General features: G+C 41.4%; 1 pseudogene; it reads right to left on the bottom strand.

Annotated features, from left to right (window-relative positions):
- Positions 1 to 1,232: 1,232 nt before the first annotated feature.
- LOC131503512 (coiled-coil domain-containing protein 71L-like) lies at positions 1,233 to 2,278 on the bottom strand (annotated as a pseudogene).
- Positions 2,279 to 16,943: the final 14,665 nt, after the last annotated feature.

The raw sequence follows: 16,943 nt of genomic DNA on the forward strand, positions 1-16,943 counted from the left end.
CTGGGCAACAGGATATAAACACGATCATGAAGGTGAAAAGTACTCTGTGTGGCTCTCCTGTTTGATCCCTCTGGTCTTTGATTATCAAACAAAAAGACCAATACCTGCTAACATAACTGTGCATGGACATAAGATAATAAAGGAAAGTCCTGGAGCAAAACTGTTAACCAACTGCCATGATTTTTATAAGAGTGATGCATGGTAATGTGGATATTTCCTGTTATCCAACAACAACGACAAAAACAAGTGAGGAAAATCTATTTTGCCCAAAGATAACCTCATCCAGGTATTTGGTGCCAAAAAAAATGTACCACCGCTCTAGATCAGTAATACTTCAGAGAATTCCAATGGCTATTATGTATGCAGCTTTAGTCACCACACTTACCCCTACTCATTTATTCTACATGGTTTCCATTTTAAAATAAATTATCCTGGAAAGATTCCCACATCAGTGTGTGAGATTAGTACAAGGCCAAGTCAATTCCGAGTGGATTCCATCCATGTCCATAACCAGCACCAGTTTTTTATTTATTTATTTATTTATTTATTTATTTATTTATTTATTTATTTATTTATTTATTTATTCATTCATTCATTCATTCATTCATTCATTCATTCATTTAGTTATTTATTTATTGAAAATCACTCATTGGTTTTTAATAGAAACCGTGTGGTTTCTCAATGCACTTTCAATTTTACCCACTTATAAAGAATTTCCCAAGTTAATTTTACTCAACAAAACTTCCCGAGTGTCTACCATTTCCTTTAGGAGCTCAGTAAACATAAACATTACATTTCAATATAAAATCTTTAGAAACGTCTTAAGAATGTGTACACAGTTGAACTTTGAATCTTTTGGTTAGTAATCACCGAGCCCATGACATTCAAAGCCATACAAATCCTTACATTATTAACAGTGATACGCTTGAATTTCTTAGAAATTCTTCGAAAAAATCCTTGGTCAAAGCGTTGGAATCCAGTTAACTCGGAAAGGTGTGGGACTCAGAATACCCACTATTGCCATTGGTATTGAGAATACCAACTATTGCAACAACTTTCCACACATATTCGATCTTTCGTCCAGAAAGAGTGGCAGTCAAAAAAGGAAACAAAGAAAGAAAATGAGGCGGGAGGAGCCAGAGGTGGGTGAACAGCAAGGGAATTCTAGCTTTATTACACAAGCATGGAACCAACTTCCTTTGGAGTGGGTGGGGGTGGAATGGCTTCTTCTGACGACTTCAGACCAATGAGGGAACGAGAGAGAACATGGATCTGCCCCTACAGTCCTGGAGACATCTCAATCTGGGGTTAGGAAGAAAGGGGACCTCCCTTGCGGTCCAGGGGTCTCCTCCCTCCGCAGACCTGGTGCTGGGAGGCAGCAGAGGGGCACAGCTGCCCCGGAGTCCCAGAAGGCGGCGCCGCATCCCGGGGGCGCTGGCCGGGACCGTCTTGTGCTTCTTCTCCTGTAAAGTGCACTAGAGGACGCGGTCCCGGCTGTCCCTGGTTCATCCCTCCAGGCACAACCCGTCCTGGGGCTTAGAGGTCGTGCGGCGGTGGCCCGCATCTCACGCCCAGGCACTGGGAAGCGGCGGCGTCTCACCACGGGTTCCAGGTTCACTCCCAGGACTTGGCGCGCCTGGCGTAGCGCTTCTGGCAGGCTGCTCTCGACCCACATGTCGCCTACTACGCGGATGGTGGGGAAGGTGGTCAACGTCGGGGTGGCCGCCCTCCCACTCTCCTCCAGGGTGCGGACCCCGGAGTAGGGCCAGGAGGCCGCGGGTTTGCGGGAGCTGCTATCCTCGCGGGACGGCGGAGGCGGGGGCGGCACCTTCCTCTGGCCGACCGCCACCGTCCGGGCTCCGTGGCGCCTCTGCCTGGCAGCTGGCGGGCGCGTCTGGAGGTGGGCCTCGGGGGGCTGGTGCCGGGGGTCCGGGGCCAGGGTCAGGAGGGAGGTAGCCATAGACGTCCTTGCTGCACAGGATGTGGGGGGAGAACTGGTGCTTGAGGCGGCAGAGGTAGCTCCAGAGCTCCGCGTCGGAGCTCCTGAACTCCGTGCTATGGGGCAGGAATAGCTTGAGAGCGTAGATCAGCGCCTTGGTGCTGTGTGCCGGCGACAGTTGGACGGTTGCCACCGCATGTACACCACCCTCTCCTCAGGCGGCTCCAGCGCGGCCCCTCCTGCAGCGCTAGAGGCTCCTCCCCCAGCGGCTGGGGCCAGGGCCGCCAGGGGCCAGCGCCTCTGCCTCTTCATGCTGCTCAGGATGTGAGGCCGCTAGGGGCCGCCGCACTTGCCAGGTTTCGCGGCCGCCTCAGGACCCTAATGAATTTCCTACCATGAAGCCAAATCAGGAGGCAGGCTGTGAGAGTTACACCGCAGTTGCTAGGAGACCAGGCGCTTTGTGAGGTCACAATGTCTGCATATCTTATCAAGGTGGGCTGCCCAAAGCTGCTTTAGGTTTGGCTGTGTTTCAGATTATGCCCTTGAGAAAGACCTGCACGTAATCTTACCTGAGAAGGCCCATAATTCTTCACGAGTTCAAGAGGGTTGTCCTAGAGGTGAATGCACGGGTGCTTCAGCCTCCATTAATTCCATCTAACATGAAATGACACTTAGCGGTGGAGAGTACACACAACTTGCAATCAAACATGACTCTATGAGGGTTTTAGCTAATTAAATGCCTTGTCATGCAACGCACTGAAAGCCAAATTGAAATAACTACTCTACCCTTTCAAAGAACACCGATATACTGTTCCTTGCTTAGGGTTCCATACCTGTGTTGCTACAGCTCACAGTTCACGAAGCTGTTCTTCACAGCAGCAGCAAACAGTTGGCCTAGTTAGTATCCATGCTCACTTTCATGCAGCTTAGGGAAGACCGAGTCGTTGTGTGCTTAAGAGCAAAGCATCAACGAATTCTGTGTGAGTGGCCAGTAGGGCATTCAGTGCCACTAAAACCTATTCACTACCTACCAAATCATGATATTTCAGGTAAGTCATACACAAGGTAGTAAGAGACCGTATGGGATTCCAAGGGTAGAACATGTGTTACACCGTCCGTGTAAGTGCTTTTGAAAGCAACCAGCATAGTCCATCCATCATCACCACATAATTCATTCACAAAATACTACAAGGACCACCTACCACGATCAATTGAAATCCACTTCCGCATGAGAGGTTGACTCCAAACTATGTGAATCACTAAGAGTGATAAGTCACGGTAACAATTAGAAGAGAAACTTGGGGCGCCTGGGTGGCGCAGTCGGTTGAGCGTCCGACTTCAGCCAGGTCACGATCTCGCGGTCCGTGAGTTCGAGACCCGCGTCAGGCTCTGGGCTGATGGCTGGGAGCCTGGAGCCTATTTCCGATTCTGTGTCTCCCTCTCTCTCTGCCCCTCCCCCGTTCATGCTCTGTCTCTCTCTGTCCCAAAAATAAATAAAAAAAAAAAACGTTGAAAAAAAAAAAAGAAGAGAAACTTGCCAAGGTCAACGTGATACATGTGACAGGCCTCTGTCTTTATTCAACTCCTTTTCTTAAACACACAAACAAAACTTTCATCTACGCAGCTTAAGCTACTACTACCTCACGCTCATAAAGTGCTGAAAATGGAAAGCTATCCTCATATTCAGTAAGAGCAACCCCTGGATTTCCTTTTTCATTAAATGTAATTTATTTTCAAATTGGTTTCCACGCAACACCCAGTGTTCATCCCAACAGGGGCCCTCCTCAATGCCCGTCACCCACTTTCCCCTCTCCCCAACCCCACATCAACCCTCAGTCTGTTATCAGTATTGAAGAGTCTCTTATGGTTTGCCTCCCTCCCTCTCTATAACATTTTCCCCCCATCACCTCACCCATGGTCTTCTGCTAAGTTTCTCAGGATCCACACATGGATGAAAACATATGGTATCTGTCTTTCTCTGCCTGACTTATTTCACGTAGCATCATACCCCCCAGTTCCATCCACGTTGCCACAAATGGCCGGGTTTCATTCTTTCTCATGGCCAAGTAGTATTCCATTGTATATACATAAACCACAACTTCTTTATCCACTTGTCAGTTGATGGACAGCTAGGCTCTTTCCATAGTTTGGCTGTTGTTGAAAGTAGTGCTATAAACATTGGAGTACATGTGCCCCTATGTCTCAGCACTCCTGTACCCCTTGGGTAAATTCCTAGCAGTGCTATTGCTGGGTCTTCGGGTAGATCTATTTTTAACGATTTGAGGAACCTCCACACTGGTTTCCAGAGCGGCTGCACCAGGTTGCATTCCCACCAACAGTGCAAGAGGGTTCCTGTTCCTCCACATCCTCACCAGCATCTATAGTCTTCTAATTTGCTCACTGTAGCCACTCTGACTGCCATGAGGTGGTATCTCAGTGCGGTTTTGATTTGGATTTCCCCGACGAGGAGTGCTGTTGAGCATCTTTTCATGTGTCTCTTGACAATCTGGATGTCTTTTTTAGAACAGTGTCTGTTCAAGTCTTCTGCCCGTTTCTTCCCTGGATTCTTTGTTTCCCGGGTGTGGAGTTGGTGAGTTCTTTTGATAGGTTTTGGATACTAGCCAATTATCCAGTATGTCTTTTGCACCCATCTTTTCCCATTCCGTCAGTTGCCTTTTAGTTTTGTTGATTGTTTCCTTCCCTGTGGAGGAGATTTTTATTTCGATGAGGTCCTGATGGTTCATTTTTGCTTTTAGTTCCCTTGCCTTTGGAGATGTGTCAAGTAAGAACTTGCTGACGGTGAGGTCAAAGACGATTTTTCCTGCTTTCTCCTCAAGGGTTTGATGGTTTCCTGTCTCACATTCACGTCCTTCATCCATTGTGAGTTTATTTTTGTGAGTGGTGTAAGAAAGTGGTCGAGTTTCATTCTTCTGCGTGTTGCTGTCCACTTCTCTCAGCACCATTTGTTAAATGGATGCTGTCCTTTTTTCCATTGGATATTCTCTCCTGCTCTGTCAAAGATTAGTTGGCCATACGTATGTGGGTCCAATTCTGGGGTCTCTGTTCTATGCCATTAAGTCGATGTATTTGTTTCTGTGCCAATACCATGCTGTCTTCATGGTTATAGGTTTGCGGTAGTGGCTAAAGTCTGGCATTGTGGGGCCTCTCACTTTGGTTTTCTTCTTCAGTATTACTTTGGCTATTCAGGGTCTTTTGTGTTTCCATACACATTTTGTGATTGCTTGTTCCAGCTTGGAGAAGAATGCTGGTGCAATGTGATTGGGACTGCATATAATGTGAGGACTGCGTTGGGTCGTATTGACATGTCGCCAATATTTATTCTTCCAATCCACGAGCATGGAAAGTTTTTCGCTTTCTCTGTATCTTCTTCAATGTCCTTCACAAGCTTTCTATGGTTTTCAGCATACAGATCTTTTACAAATTTGGTTAGGTTTATTCATATGTATTTTATGACTCTTGGTGCATTGTCAGTGTGTTTCTTTTCTTTATTTCTCTTTCTGTTGCTTCACAATTGGTGTATAAAACACAAACAATTTTTATACATTGATTTTGTACCCTGCAACATTGCTAAATTCATGCATCAGCGCTAGAGTACTTTTGATGGAGTCTGTAGGAGTTTCCATGTATAGTGTCATGCCATCTGCAAAAAGTGGAAGTTTGACTTCATCTTTGCAAGTGATGATACCTTTAATTTCATTTACTGTCTGATTACTGATGCTAAGACTTCCCACACTATGTTCAACAACCGGGGTGAGAGTGGACATGTCTGTCTTGTTCCTGATCTCACGGGGAATGCTCTCAGTATTTCCCCATTGAGGACGATATTTACTGTGGGCTTCTCATAAATGGCTTTTATGATGTTTAAAGTAGATTCCTTCTATCCCAACTTTCTTGAGGGTTTGTATTAAGTATAGAAGCTGTATTTTCTCATATACTTTTTTCTGCACCTATTGACAGTGGACTATGGTTCTTATCTTTTCTTTCATTAATGTGATGTAGCGCAATGATTGATTTGTGAATATGGCACTAGCCCTGCAGGCCAGGAATGAATCCAACTTGATTGTGTTGCATAATACTTTCTATATGCTTTTGAATGTGATTTGCTAGTATCTTGTTGAGAATTTTTGCACCCCTATTCATCAGGGATATTGGCCCGTAATTCTCCTTTTTTTCTGTGTCTCTGTCTGGTTTGGGAATCAAAGTAGTGCTGGCTTCATAAAATGAGTCTGGAAGTATCCTTTCATTTCCATTTTTTGGAACAGCTTGGGAAGGATAGCTATTATCTCTGCTTTAAATGTCTGCTAGAATTCGCCAGGGAAGCCACCTGGTCCAGGACTCTTATATATTGGGAGATTTTTGATAACTGATTCAATTTCCTCACTAGTTATGGGTGCGTTCACATTTTCTATTTCTTCCGTTTGAGTTTTGGAAGTGTGTGGGTATGGAGGCGTTTGTCCATTTCTTCCAGGTTGTCAGGTTTCTTGTCGTAGAAGATTTTATAGTGTTTCCTGATGATTGCTTGAATTTCTGAGGGATTCGTTGTAATAAATCCATTTTCATTTGCGATTTAACCTATTTGGGTCCCCTCTCCTTTCTTTTTGAGAAGCCAGGCTAGATGTTTATCACTTGTGTGTATTTTCTCAAAAACACGACTCTTGGTTTCATTGATGTGCTCTACTGTTTTCTTTTAGACTCCATATTGTTTATTTCTGCTCTGATCTTTATTATTCCTCTTCTTCTGCTCGGTTTGGGGTGTCTTTGCTGTTCTGCTTGTGGTTCCATTAGGTGTGCTGTTAGATTTTGTATTGGGGACTTTTCTTGTTTTTGATATAGGCCTGGATAGCAATGTTTCTTGTTGTTTTTGTTGGTGTTTTATTTTGTTTAGTTTTGTTTGTTGTTCCCTGTCAGGACTGCCCTTGCTGCATCCCGAAGAGTTTGCATTGTTGTATTTCATTTTCATTTGTTTCCTTATATCTTTTAATTTCTTCTCAAATTGCCTGGTTGACCCATTTTTTCGTTAGTGGGATGTTTTTTAATCTCCATGCTTTTGGAGATTTGCCATCTTTATTTCTGTGATTTATTAATGTCCCTGCAATTACCACATTCTTATCAACAAGGTTCTGTATGTTTTTAATTAATTGTTTTATATATTTGTGTGTCTCCGAATTTGGTGTGTAGACATTTAAATGTTCAGCTCTTCCTGATGGAGAGACCCTGAAATTAATATAGAAAGCCCTCCATCATCTCTTGTTACAGCCTTTAATTTAAACTCTACTTTGTATGATATAAGTTGGCGACTCCAGGTTTCTTTTGACCTCCAGTAGCATGATAGATAGTTCTCCATCCCCTCCCTTTCAATCTGAAGGTGTCCTCATGTCTAAAATCAGTCTCTTGTAGACAGCAAAGAGATGGGTCTTGTTTTGTCTTTTTGTTTTTGTTTTTTCTATCCATTCTGATATGCTATGTTTTTTGGTGAGGGCATTTAGTCCATTGAAATTCAGTGTTATTATGGAAAGATACGCGTTTAGAGTCAGTGTGCTGTCTGTAGGTTTCATGCTTACAGTGGTGCACCAGTTTCCTTTCCCACCTACAGTGAGAGAGGGTTACTCTTTCTCCATATCCTCACCAGCATCTGTGGTTTCCTGAGTTGCTCATTTTGGCCACACTGACTAGTGTGAGGTGGTATCTCAGTGTGGCTTTGATTTGTATTTTCCTGATGATAAGTGATGTTGAGCATCTTTCCATATGTCTGTGGGCCATCTAGATGTCTCCTTTGGAAAAGTGTCTATTCATGTCTTCTGCCCATTTTTTCACTGTATTACATTTTCCAGGTGTGACTTGGGTAAGTTCTTGATACATTTTGTACACTAACCCTTTACCAATATGTCATTCGCAAATATCTTCACTCCTTCCATCAGTTGTCTTTTAATTTGGCTGATTGTTTCCTTTGCAGTGCAGAAGATTTTTATGTAGACCAGGTCCTGAAAATTCATTTTTGCTTTTCATTCCCTTGGCTTTTGAGACATGTCAAGGAAGAAATTGTTGCAGTTGAGGTCAAAGGGTTTTTTTTTTCCTCTTTTCTTTTCTAGTGTTTTGAAGGTTTCCTGTCTCACATTTAAGTCTTTCATCCATTTTGCATTTATTTTTGTGCACGTTGTAAGAAAGTCATCATCTAGGGGCGCCTGGGTGGCGCAGTCGGTTAAGCGTCCGACTTCAGCCAGGTCACGATCTCGCGGTCCGTGAGTTCGAGCCCCGCGTCAGGCTCTGGGCTGATGGCTCGGAGCCTGGAGCCTGTTTCCGATTCTGTGTCTCCCTCTCTCTCTGCCCCTCCCCCGTTCATGCTGTCTCTCTCTGTCCCAAAAATAAATTAAAAATGGTGAAAAAAAAATTAAAAAAAAAAAAAAAAAAGAAAGTCATCTAGTTGATTCTTTCATCATGTTGCTGTTCAGTTCTCCCAGCACCATTTGTAAAGAGACTGTCTTCTATCCATTGGATTCTCTTTCCAGCTTTGTCAAAGATTAGTTCACCATACATTTGTGGCGCCCCTTCTGGGTTCTCTATTCTGTTTCATTGGTTAATGTGCCTGCTTTTGTGCCAATGTCATACTATCTTGATGATTACAGCTTCGTAGGAGAGGCTAGAGTCTGGGCTGCCTCCCACTTTGGCTTTCTTTTTTCAACATAAGTTTGAGTACTCAGGTTCTTTGGTTGTTCCGTGAAAACTTTCAGATTGCTTGCTCTAGTCTGGAGAAGAATGTTGGTACAATTTTGATTGGTATTGCATTAAATGTGTAGATTGCTTTGGGTAGTATTGACATTTTAACACTATTCATTCTTCCACTCTATAGGCATGGATTGCTTTTTTTTCCCTGATTTTGTTGTGTCTTCATCATTTTCCTTCATACATTTTCTATACTTTTCACCGTACAGATCTTTTACATCTTTGGTTAGGTTTCTTGCTAGGTATTTTAGGGTTCTTGGTGAAATTGTAACTGGCATTAATTTCTTGACTTCTCTTTCTGTTGCTTCCTTATTGGTGTATAGAAATGCAACCAGTTTCTTTACACTGATTTTGTATCCTCTGAGTTTGGTCAATTCATGTATCAGATCTAGCAGCGTTTTCATGCAGTCTTTTGGGTTTTCCGCGTTCAGTCTCATGTCATCTTTGAAAGGCCAAAGTTTGACTTTCAGTGATATATGTTCAGTTAAGTGTAGATAAAAAGAATTTACTCTTTGGGCTCTATGTTTACTTCATAATTGCACAATAAGTGAGAAATAAGCAAGAACTGTGCATGTAATCCCACATTAGAATTGGTAACTGGAATCTAACTCTTTAAAATATATTGGATTCCTCATGTTATGGATAGGAGCATGAAACATCTAACTTCACCCAGTGCACACCTGTGTATTTGTAAACACATATGCTAATCAGTAAAATTGTAATACTAGTGAGGTGTACCAAATTTTACACGTTCATGGTACAGATAATATTGTTTTACCGTCTTTATGGTAGCATCCTAAATAAGACATTTGGAATCAAGGAGAGAATGCAGAACCTACAGGGTACATTCTCTATGCTCTATTCTGGCTTTCAAATAAATGAACAAATGGAATTAAAAAAAATAGATTGCACTGGTAATCATGTTTATCGCAATTGTGCAATAACTTTTTATGGACTCTAGCCATAATAAGAGTGCACGTGAATAGGGTTTGGAAATAACACCTATTTATAACTTTGTTTGACATGACAAACTCACTAACAACATATACTTTCAAGAATATTTTTAATTTTTAGTATTCATTTTTTCAGATATTCTATAAGGCCCAATAGCGTATTACTCCACATGTAGAAGAGCAAAGGTAGAAATGGTGAACTTTGCATGTGTTACAATGGCTATCACATAATATTATTTGATATCCTAGAATTTTTAAAAACTATACAGCTGCACGGCTCATGCTATGTATTTAAACCTTGACATATTTTAGCTTTCTGCTTTTCGTTATTTAATAGTTTTTTAGAATTAGCTATTGCTACGATCGCATAACTATTAACTTCAGTGATAGACATCCAAGTTTCCAGCTTATCTGTTTTTGTATCAGTGATTAAATCAATCCCTATGTCATTGCCTTTTTAATTAACCATGGCTATGTTTTAGTTCTTTTATCACTGCTATACTAAATTCTCTGTTGTCTTCTATGCCTTTTTTCAAGCCCAGTGATTAATCTTATACAATTATTCTAAATTTTTGCTGTTATACTGCTTTTATCTATTTGGGTCAATTCTTTAACGGTCACTTCTCCTGGAATTTCTTCTGAGGGGAATTCTTCCGTTTCATCATTGTGGATAGTTTTCTATTCCTTATGTGTTTTAACGTTTTTGTTGTTATTGTTGTTGTTGTTGTTGTTGTTGTTGTTGTGTTTTGTTTTGTTTTGTTTTATGTGCTCTGCACCTGAGAGCACTGCTACATTAAAGTGGGCTCATCCCCTCTCCATGGCCTGGCCCTTCTGGAGGTGTGTTTTGGAAAGTGTTACTTGCTTTGTGTTGCTATGACTTTCCTTGTTTGATTTCTCATCTCAGAGTGATTTTTGAAAATCCCACGAGGTGTGCTTTGATTTGCTCCTTGAAGTACCGAATGAAGTCATTGGAGGTTTGCACTATCTTGACAGGGGTTAAAACACCTTAAGTTACCATGGATGGATGTTCTCGCCCTTCCCAACAATGGGGGTTTCTCCTGGTAGTGAGATCCTGGAGATGTGATGGCGCCAAAGCCCCGGCTCCACACAGACGGCTCCCCCGAAAGGCGCTGGGCAGCTGCACTTATGAAAGCCGCTCATTTTCTGATTTCCCAGAGGTTACCTTGGACAAAATTGTGGATTTTTTCAATTACCTGGCCCCATCAATTTCTTCTACCAGCCAGATCTTAGATTGTAGGCAAATGCAGAGTTTGCTTTTCCAATTTGTAAAGGGGAAGTATACCGCCTATGTTCAGTATAGTTGTGAGGTTATTGGTAATGCTGTAAAACGTGTGGAAAAAATCCTGGCACATTACACTCAATAAACACTGTATTTTGTTTTGATTTCCTCATAGTTGTCACGACATCCATGCACACTGTATCTCCAGGGTGGGGTCTTTTGTAGGTCAAAATGTAAGCTACACCGTAGAAGCTATCAATGAGGCAAACTGTTTTTCCTATTCTCGAGGAGGTGACCCTTCCCTTTTTTGTATATGAATACTAAATTTGGTGGTAGAGATTATTAAAGACTTGAATGTATATTGCAGTCCAGCACACCGGGAGATACTTAAAAGTCCCCTATTTCAGGCACTGTGGATATACATATTGAGCACCTTAGGTGTCAGGTGCTATTAGGTTCAAGTACACAGTGATCAAACATGCACGCTCCATATATTCAGGATGTTTCAAACCTCAGCTACAAAAGGTACATGTGTAATCACAACTTGTGGCAAATGCTGTTAAATAAAAGACTAAATGTTATGAGAAGGAATGACACAGGGCACAAAATCTCGATTAGAGGATAGGCCAACAACGGTTTCTTGGGGAGAAAAGTCCTTTATTCAAACTTGGACCCATAGCAAGAACTGTAAGGAAACTAGCGAACCCAAAATGCATCCTAAGCGGAACCTACGTGGGTCTAATTTGAGAAACCAGGAGAAGAGACGGTCCCAATCACCTAATGAAAGGAGAATGAGGAAAGATGGCATTAGAGGGGTGATGAGGCAGGACTGCCAACATCTGGTGGTCACGATACAGATTCTATGTGTCATTTTGAGTACAGTGGAGATTAGAGGGTTGTTTTAAGCAGAGGAATGAACTGCTCAGATTCAGGATTTTTGGATTCCATTCCTGATGCAGTGAAAAGAATGAACTGGGATTTTGGTGGGGAGGGAAAGGCAGCAGGAGGCTAAGAACGAAAACGGAGATTAGGCAGAAGGTGGTGAGAAACTAGCTGGCTTGGCATACGTTGGAGGTGGAGTTGAGAACCTCTGCTGCTGAATGGATCACGGGAAAGACGTTGAGGAGGGGACGACTGACAAGGAGTCTCTTTCCCACTTGAGCAACTGAAGACAATGTCCCATTAACAGAGAAACACAAGAGGGGTCTTAAGTTGGTCATGGATTTCAATTGTTTATTGATTGGATATTAATTCACACACTTACAGAAGTTTGCTTAGAATTATAACTTTTCTTTGTTTTGTTTCTACCAAATTGCTTTGTTATTACCATCTAGAGGTTCTAAATGATCGTCTCCAATTCTTTGCTGTCAACAAGACCTCCTGACATAAGATGATGGAATTGATGGGTTATGTAGGTACCTCATCTTCTACCCAGTCTTTGTCGTCGTCAAAAATACTTAATGGCCACTGTTGTAGAAGAATCTCAAACTCCAACATGGTTGTTCTCACTGTTCTTGGAATGCCTGCCCCTCCTTTTTTCCCCCACACATTTGTTTTTGTTTCCTTTGTCCTTCTCCTTTCTGCCTGCCAGCTAGAAATTTGGTCATCCTTTAAGATTCTTTGTGCTATGCCTCTGAGATGCCGTTACTGATCAACTCAGCTCAGTGGACTTCTCCTGATACATGAAACTTGACCTTGAAGTCTTACTGTGCTTTGTATGGTGTTTGGGTTTTTCCTACCCTCAAATATTATAAGTTTCTTGAAGGCAAGGATGAGGTCTTCCATGCTTCTAGAAACTTTTATAAACACTCAAACATGGTCAAAGTTTAGAAATCTTTCTTGGTGAAGTGGTTGAGTCAACGTCAAATCAGGTGGGAGGGGAGTCTGCTGAAGGAATTTTCGGATTCAAGTGCAACCGGAAACAGCATTTACATCACAATCCAGAGGCAATTACCTAACTTCACAAAAATAATAAGTTACTGCACATATCTTCACGTTTCACAAAAGAGTTATAGCATGACCTCCGTTTTCTCCTACCTCTCAGTTCATATTGGAGTCTGAACTTGAAGAACGTGTTTTCAGAGTTTTGTGATACCTCAATGTTAACTGTTGCAGTACTTTCTAGAGTCACATTGTTCGTTTTTGGCTTTCATTCTCTGACATATATTCATCAAGACAGATTCTGGGCATGAATCCAAAAAGCAGTTTCAGGAAACTAGAAAATTAAAGACCACCAACTAAATTTTCAGTTGTAACAGTTACTACTAAGGAGATCTCACTTAATTCTGTCTTTATCTGGACCATGGAAAATTAACTCTTGCCTTTTCCAGTCTCAGTATTTATGGAGCTGGGATACCAAACTAGGATATGTCTAGATATTTGATACCCTAATCTCCCACTCAAGTGTGCCATATCATGGAACACATATATTTAAAAAATGTCTAAAGACGTTTCCTTTGAGAATTTGGGGATAGTTGAACATATTATGGAAGCCATGCAGAGTCTCTAAAAGCCTATAGGTAGTCTTATTGTGTAGGAGCTTTATGAAAAAAGAAGAAAAGAAGAAAAAGATGAAGAAGAAGAAGAAGAAGAAGAAGAAGAAGAAGAAGAAGAAGAAGAAGAAGGAGAACAAGAAGGAGGAGGAGGAGGAGGGGGAGGAGGAGGAGGAGGAGGAGGAGGAGGGGGAGGAGGAGGAGGAGGAGGAGGAGGAGGAGGGGGAGGAGGAGGAGTGGGAGGAGGGGGGGAGGAGGAGGAGGGGGGAGGGGCAGGAGGAAGAGGAGGAGGAGGAAAGTGATCTCATTATGGCCACAAAATAATTTTTACATTACATTTTATTGTCCAGAAAGAGGAACCCATTGAGAATTCCTTAAACTGGATTCATCTCCTCCTTTTGTCTGGGATTTCAACATCTACCCTAGTGGTTATTAACCCAAGCTCAAATTAGAATGATCTGTGGAACTGACATCAAGACATCAGGGTGATTCTGATGTACAGCCAGGGTTTAAGGCTAAGGCAGCTAACTAAACATTAACATGCTGTAGTAGATATGTTTCATGCTGTGCACAGTAAAAGGGAAATGTTCATAGCAGCCTTCCGTATAATAAGTACAGTATGGAAACATACATTCCAAACGTGAATCAACAGTGGAATGGATAAGCAAATTGTTAAATAATCATGTAAGGGAATACAACGTGGAAGTACCAATCCCTGAGTTACACCTATGCAAAACAACATCGATGAGCCTTATAATGTTGAACGGAAGAAGCCAGATCTAAAGAAATGCATATTATTCCATTATATTTTTATATATTTCAAACATGGACTAATTTAATCTCTGTTGCTCAAAGTCAGGATATTGATAATGTTGGGGAAGTGAGATGGAGCAGGAATGGGGAGTGATCGCAGGGAAAGAATTCATGGTGCTGATAATGTTCTCCTTCTGGAGTTTCATTGAAGTTAGAGGCCTAAGGCTATACAATATAAAATTCTGTATTTCCTTTACATTTTCAGTATGTCCTCAAACCTATATGCTGAACCATTTGCAGAAGTTCATCTGTATTGAAAACAATAGAATCCTTTGAAATAAGCTCTTTGGCCAAAAAAATAGTAACAGAATTTGACAGTGGGATGGATCATTATGCGACATGATTTGCTACTAGTTCTTGTATTGTTTGTTTCTCTGTCTGTCTGTTTGTTTGTTTGCTTGCTTGCTTGTTCGCGTTTAATATGATATGGTCCTGGAGCAGACCCACTGAAGGTGATATTTTGGAAGTTAATATATTAATTAGAGTAAGTGGGTTGATGAATCTGTTCACTAAAGTCTTTCCTAAAGCCAATAGCATATGGTGTAAAGCCAATTATATGATTTTCAAACAAATGTAATATCTTATAAACTCACAGTTTTCATGGACTCCTGTGTGGCTCAATCGGTCAAGCATCTGACTTCAGGTCAGATCATGATCTCACAGTCTGTCAGTTTGAGCCCGGAATCAGATTTAGATTTTGGATTCTCTCTCTCTCTCTCTCTCTCTCTCTCTCTCTCTCTCTCTCTCTCTCTCTCTCTCTCTCTCTCCCGGCTTTTACTCTTTCTTAAAAATAGATCAACATTAAATAAATTAAAACAATAAAAAATAAAAAAAATAATGTTTATTTTGAGACAGAGCACAAACAGAGAACGGGCAAAAAGAGGGGACAGATGATCCAAAGTTAGTTTTATGCTGATAGCACTGAGTCTGGTGTGGTGCTTGTATTCACAAATTGTGAGATCATGACCTGAGCAGAAGTTGGACACTCAGCTGACTCAGCTACCCAGGTATCCCTAGACTCCCATTGTAATCTAGACCTTAGCAACGTTAACACTGGACTATTTGAAACTATCCTTGATATGTTGAATGTACCTAATAAGTTTATGAAATTGAAACACTTTATTTATTTAAATGATACTAGACTGAATCATTTATTTGAAACGTTATTTTATGATTATGGTAGTCTTAAAGTTTATTGCAGAAAAGTTAGAAAATTAAAAATAAAAAAGAAAGAAAAATAGTCATAAGTCAAACACCTGGAGATAAGCATATCTGAACACCTTTTTTATGTTTATGTATTTTTGGCAGAGAGAGAGAATGAGAGAGAGATGAGCAAGAGTGAGGGATGGGAGGAGAGACAGAGATAGAATCATAAGCAGGCTCCACGCTGTCAGTGCAGAGTCTAATATGCAGCTTGGTCCCACACACTGTGGAATCATAACTGAGCTGGAATCTAGAGCCAGATGCTTAACCAACTGAGCCATTCAGGCGCCCCTGGAGGTAAGCATCTTTAACACTGTGGTATAATCGCCAGGGAAGAGGTATATGTACATGCATTAACCAAAATTAGCTATGTAGCTGTGAATCCCATTTCTGGTCATCTAGTGATATGAGCATTTCGCTAGCTCATAAATGTTCTGCAGGGCTATGAATTTTAAAGGCCACATGGCATGCCATAACCTATTTAAACACTGCTATCGATCATTTAGCATGTTCCATTTTCTTGCTTCAATTAGTTGCTACAAGGAGAATTAGCTTTTCGTGGTCCAAACACAGTTTGGTAAATGTCAATTAAAAAATAAAAAGAACTGCAGCGGGTAATGTGAGGCGGAGGAACAGGTATGACCAGATTTGGCTTCACCTTGTCTATTGCTGGCAGTCTTTACATCCTTCTCTCCCTCATCCTCTTTTTCTCCTCCTTGACCCACAACCTCCACCTCTTTATTCCTCCTTCTTCTCATCCTCGTTTCTCTGTCTATACTGGCCTCCTTGCTTCCCATCAGTACACACGTTCACACTCCTGCCTTGGGGAATTCATGGGTCCTTCTGCCTAGATCACCCTCCTGTCAGCAGGTAGTTCTCTCATTTCCTTGAGGTATTTATTCAACTGACACCTTCTTCAGCAGGACCCTCTGTGTCTAGAATTTCACCCTGTCTAGTATTTCACACCCCTTCCCCCAATTCTTATATCCTCTCCAAGATGTATTTCCTTTTTTTCCCCATTCATTATTCTCTACCATAGTTTCTATTTCCACTATCTTTGCCAGTCTCCCCAACTGGACTATTAAGCACCAAGATCACAGTAATCCTTCCTCCCTGTGTTCAGTAGTGGATCCTGCGGGTGTAGACTGTGTTGTCTCACTCTAAATGCTCCAAAAGTTTTTATTGAATGATTCAATGAATCAACATCACTCCTTCTTACTTATGAAAGTTTTATAATTTTGTACTTTACACTTACATCTATGATCCATTTGAGTGAATTTTTGTATAAGTTATGAATTTAGGTCAGGGTTTCTCTTAATTAATTAATCAATGAACCAATTAATTAAACAATTAATTACTTAGTTCATTGATTACTATCGCATACGAACACTTAATTGTTCCAGTAACACTTGATGAAAGACTATATCCCTTTTTCTGTTAGGTTGGCTACATGTCATTATGAGAAGTTGGGTGAGGATGCTTGTGTATGGGGTCAGTTCCTGGATTCTCTGTTCTATCTCTTGACCTGTGTCTCCATCCTTCTTCAATATCACACTGCCTTG

Source organism: Neofelis nebulosa, chromosome Y (assembly GCF_028018385.1).
Source record: "Neofelis nebulosa isolate mNeoNeb1 chromosome Y, mNeoNeb1.pri, whole genome shotgun sequence".
Taxonomy (NCBI): domain Eukaryota; kingdom Metazoa; phylum Chordata; class Mammalia; order Carnivora; family Felidae; genus Neofelis; species Neofelis nebulosa.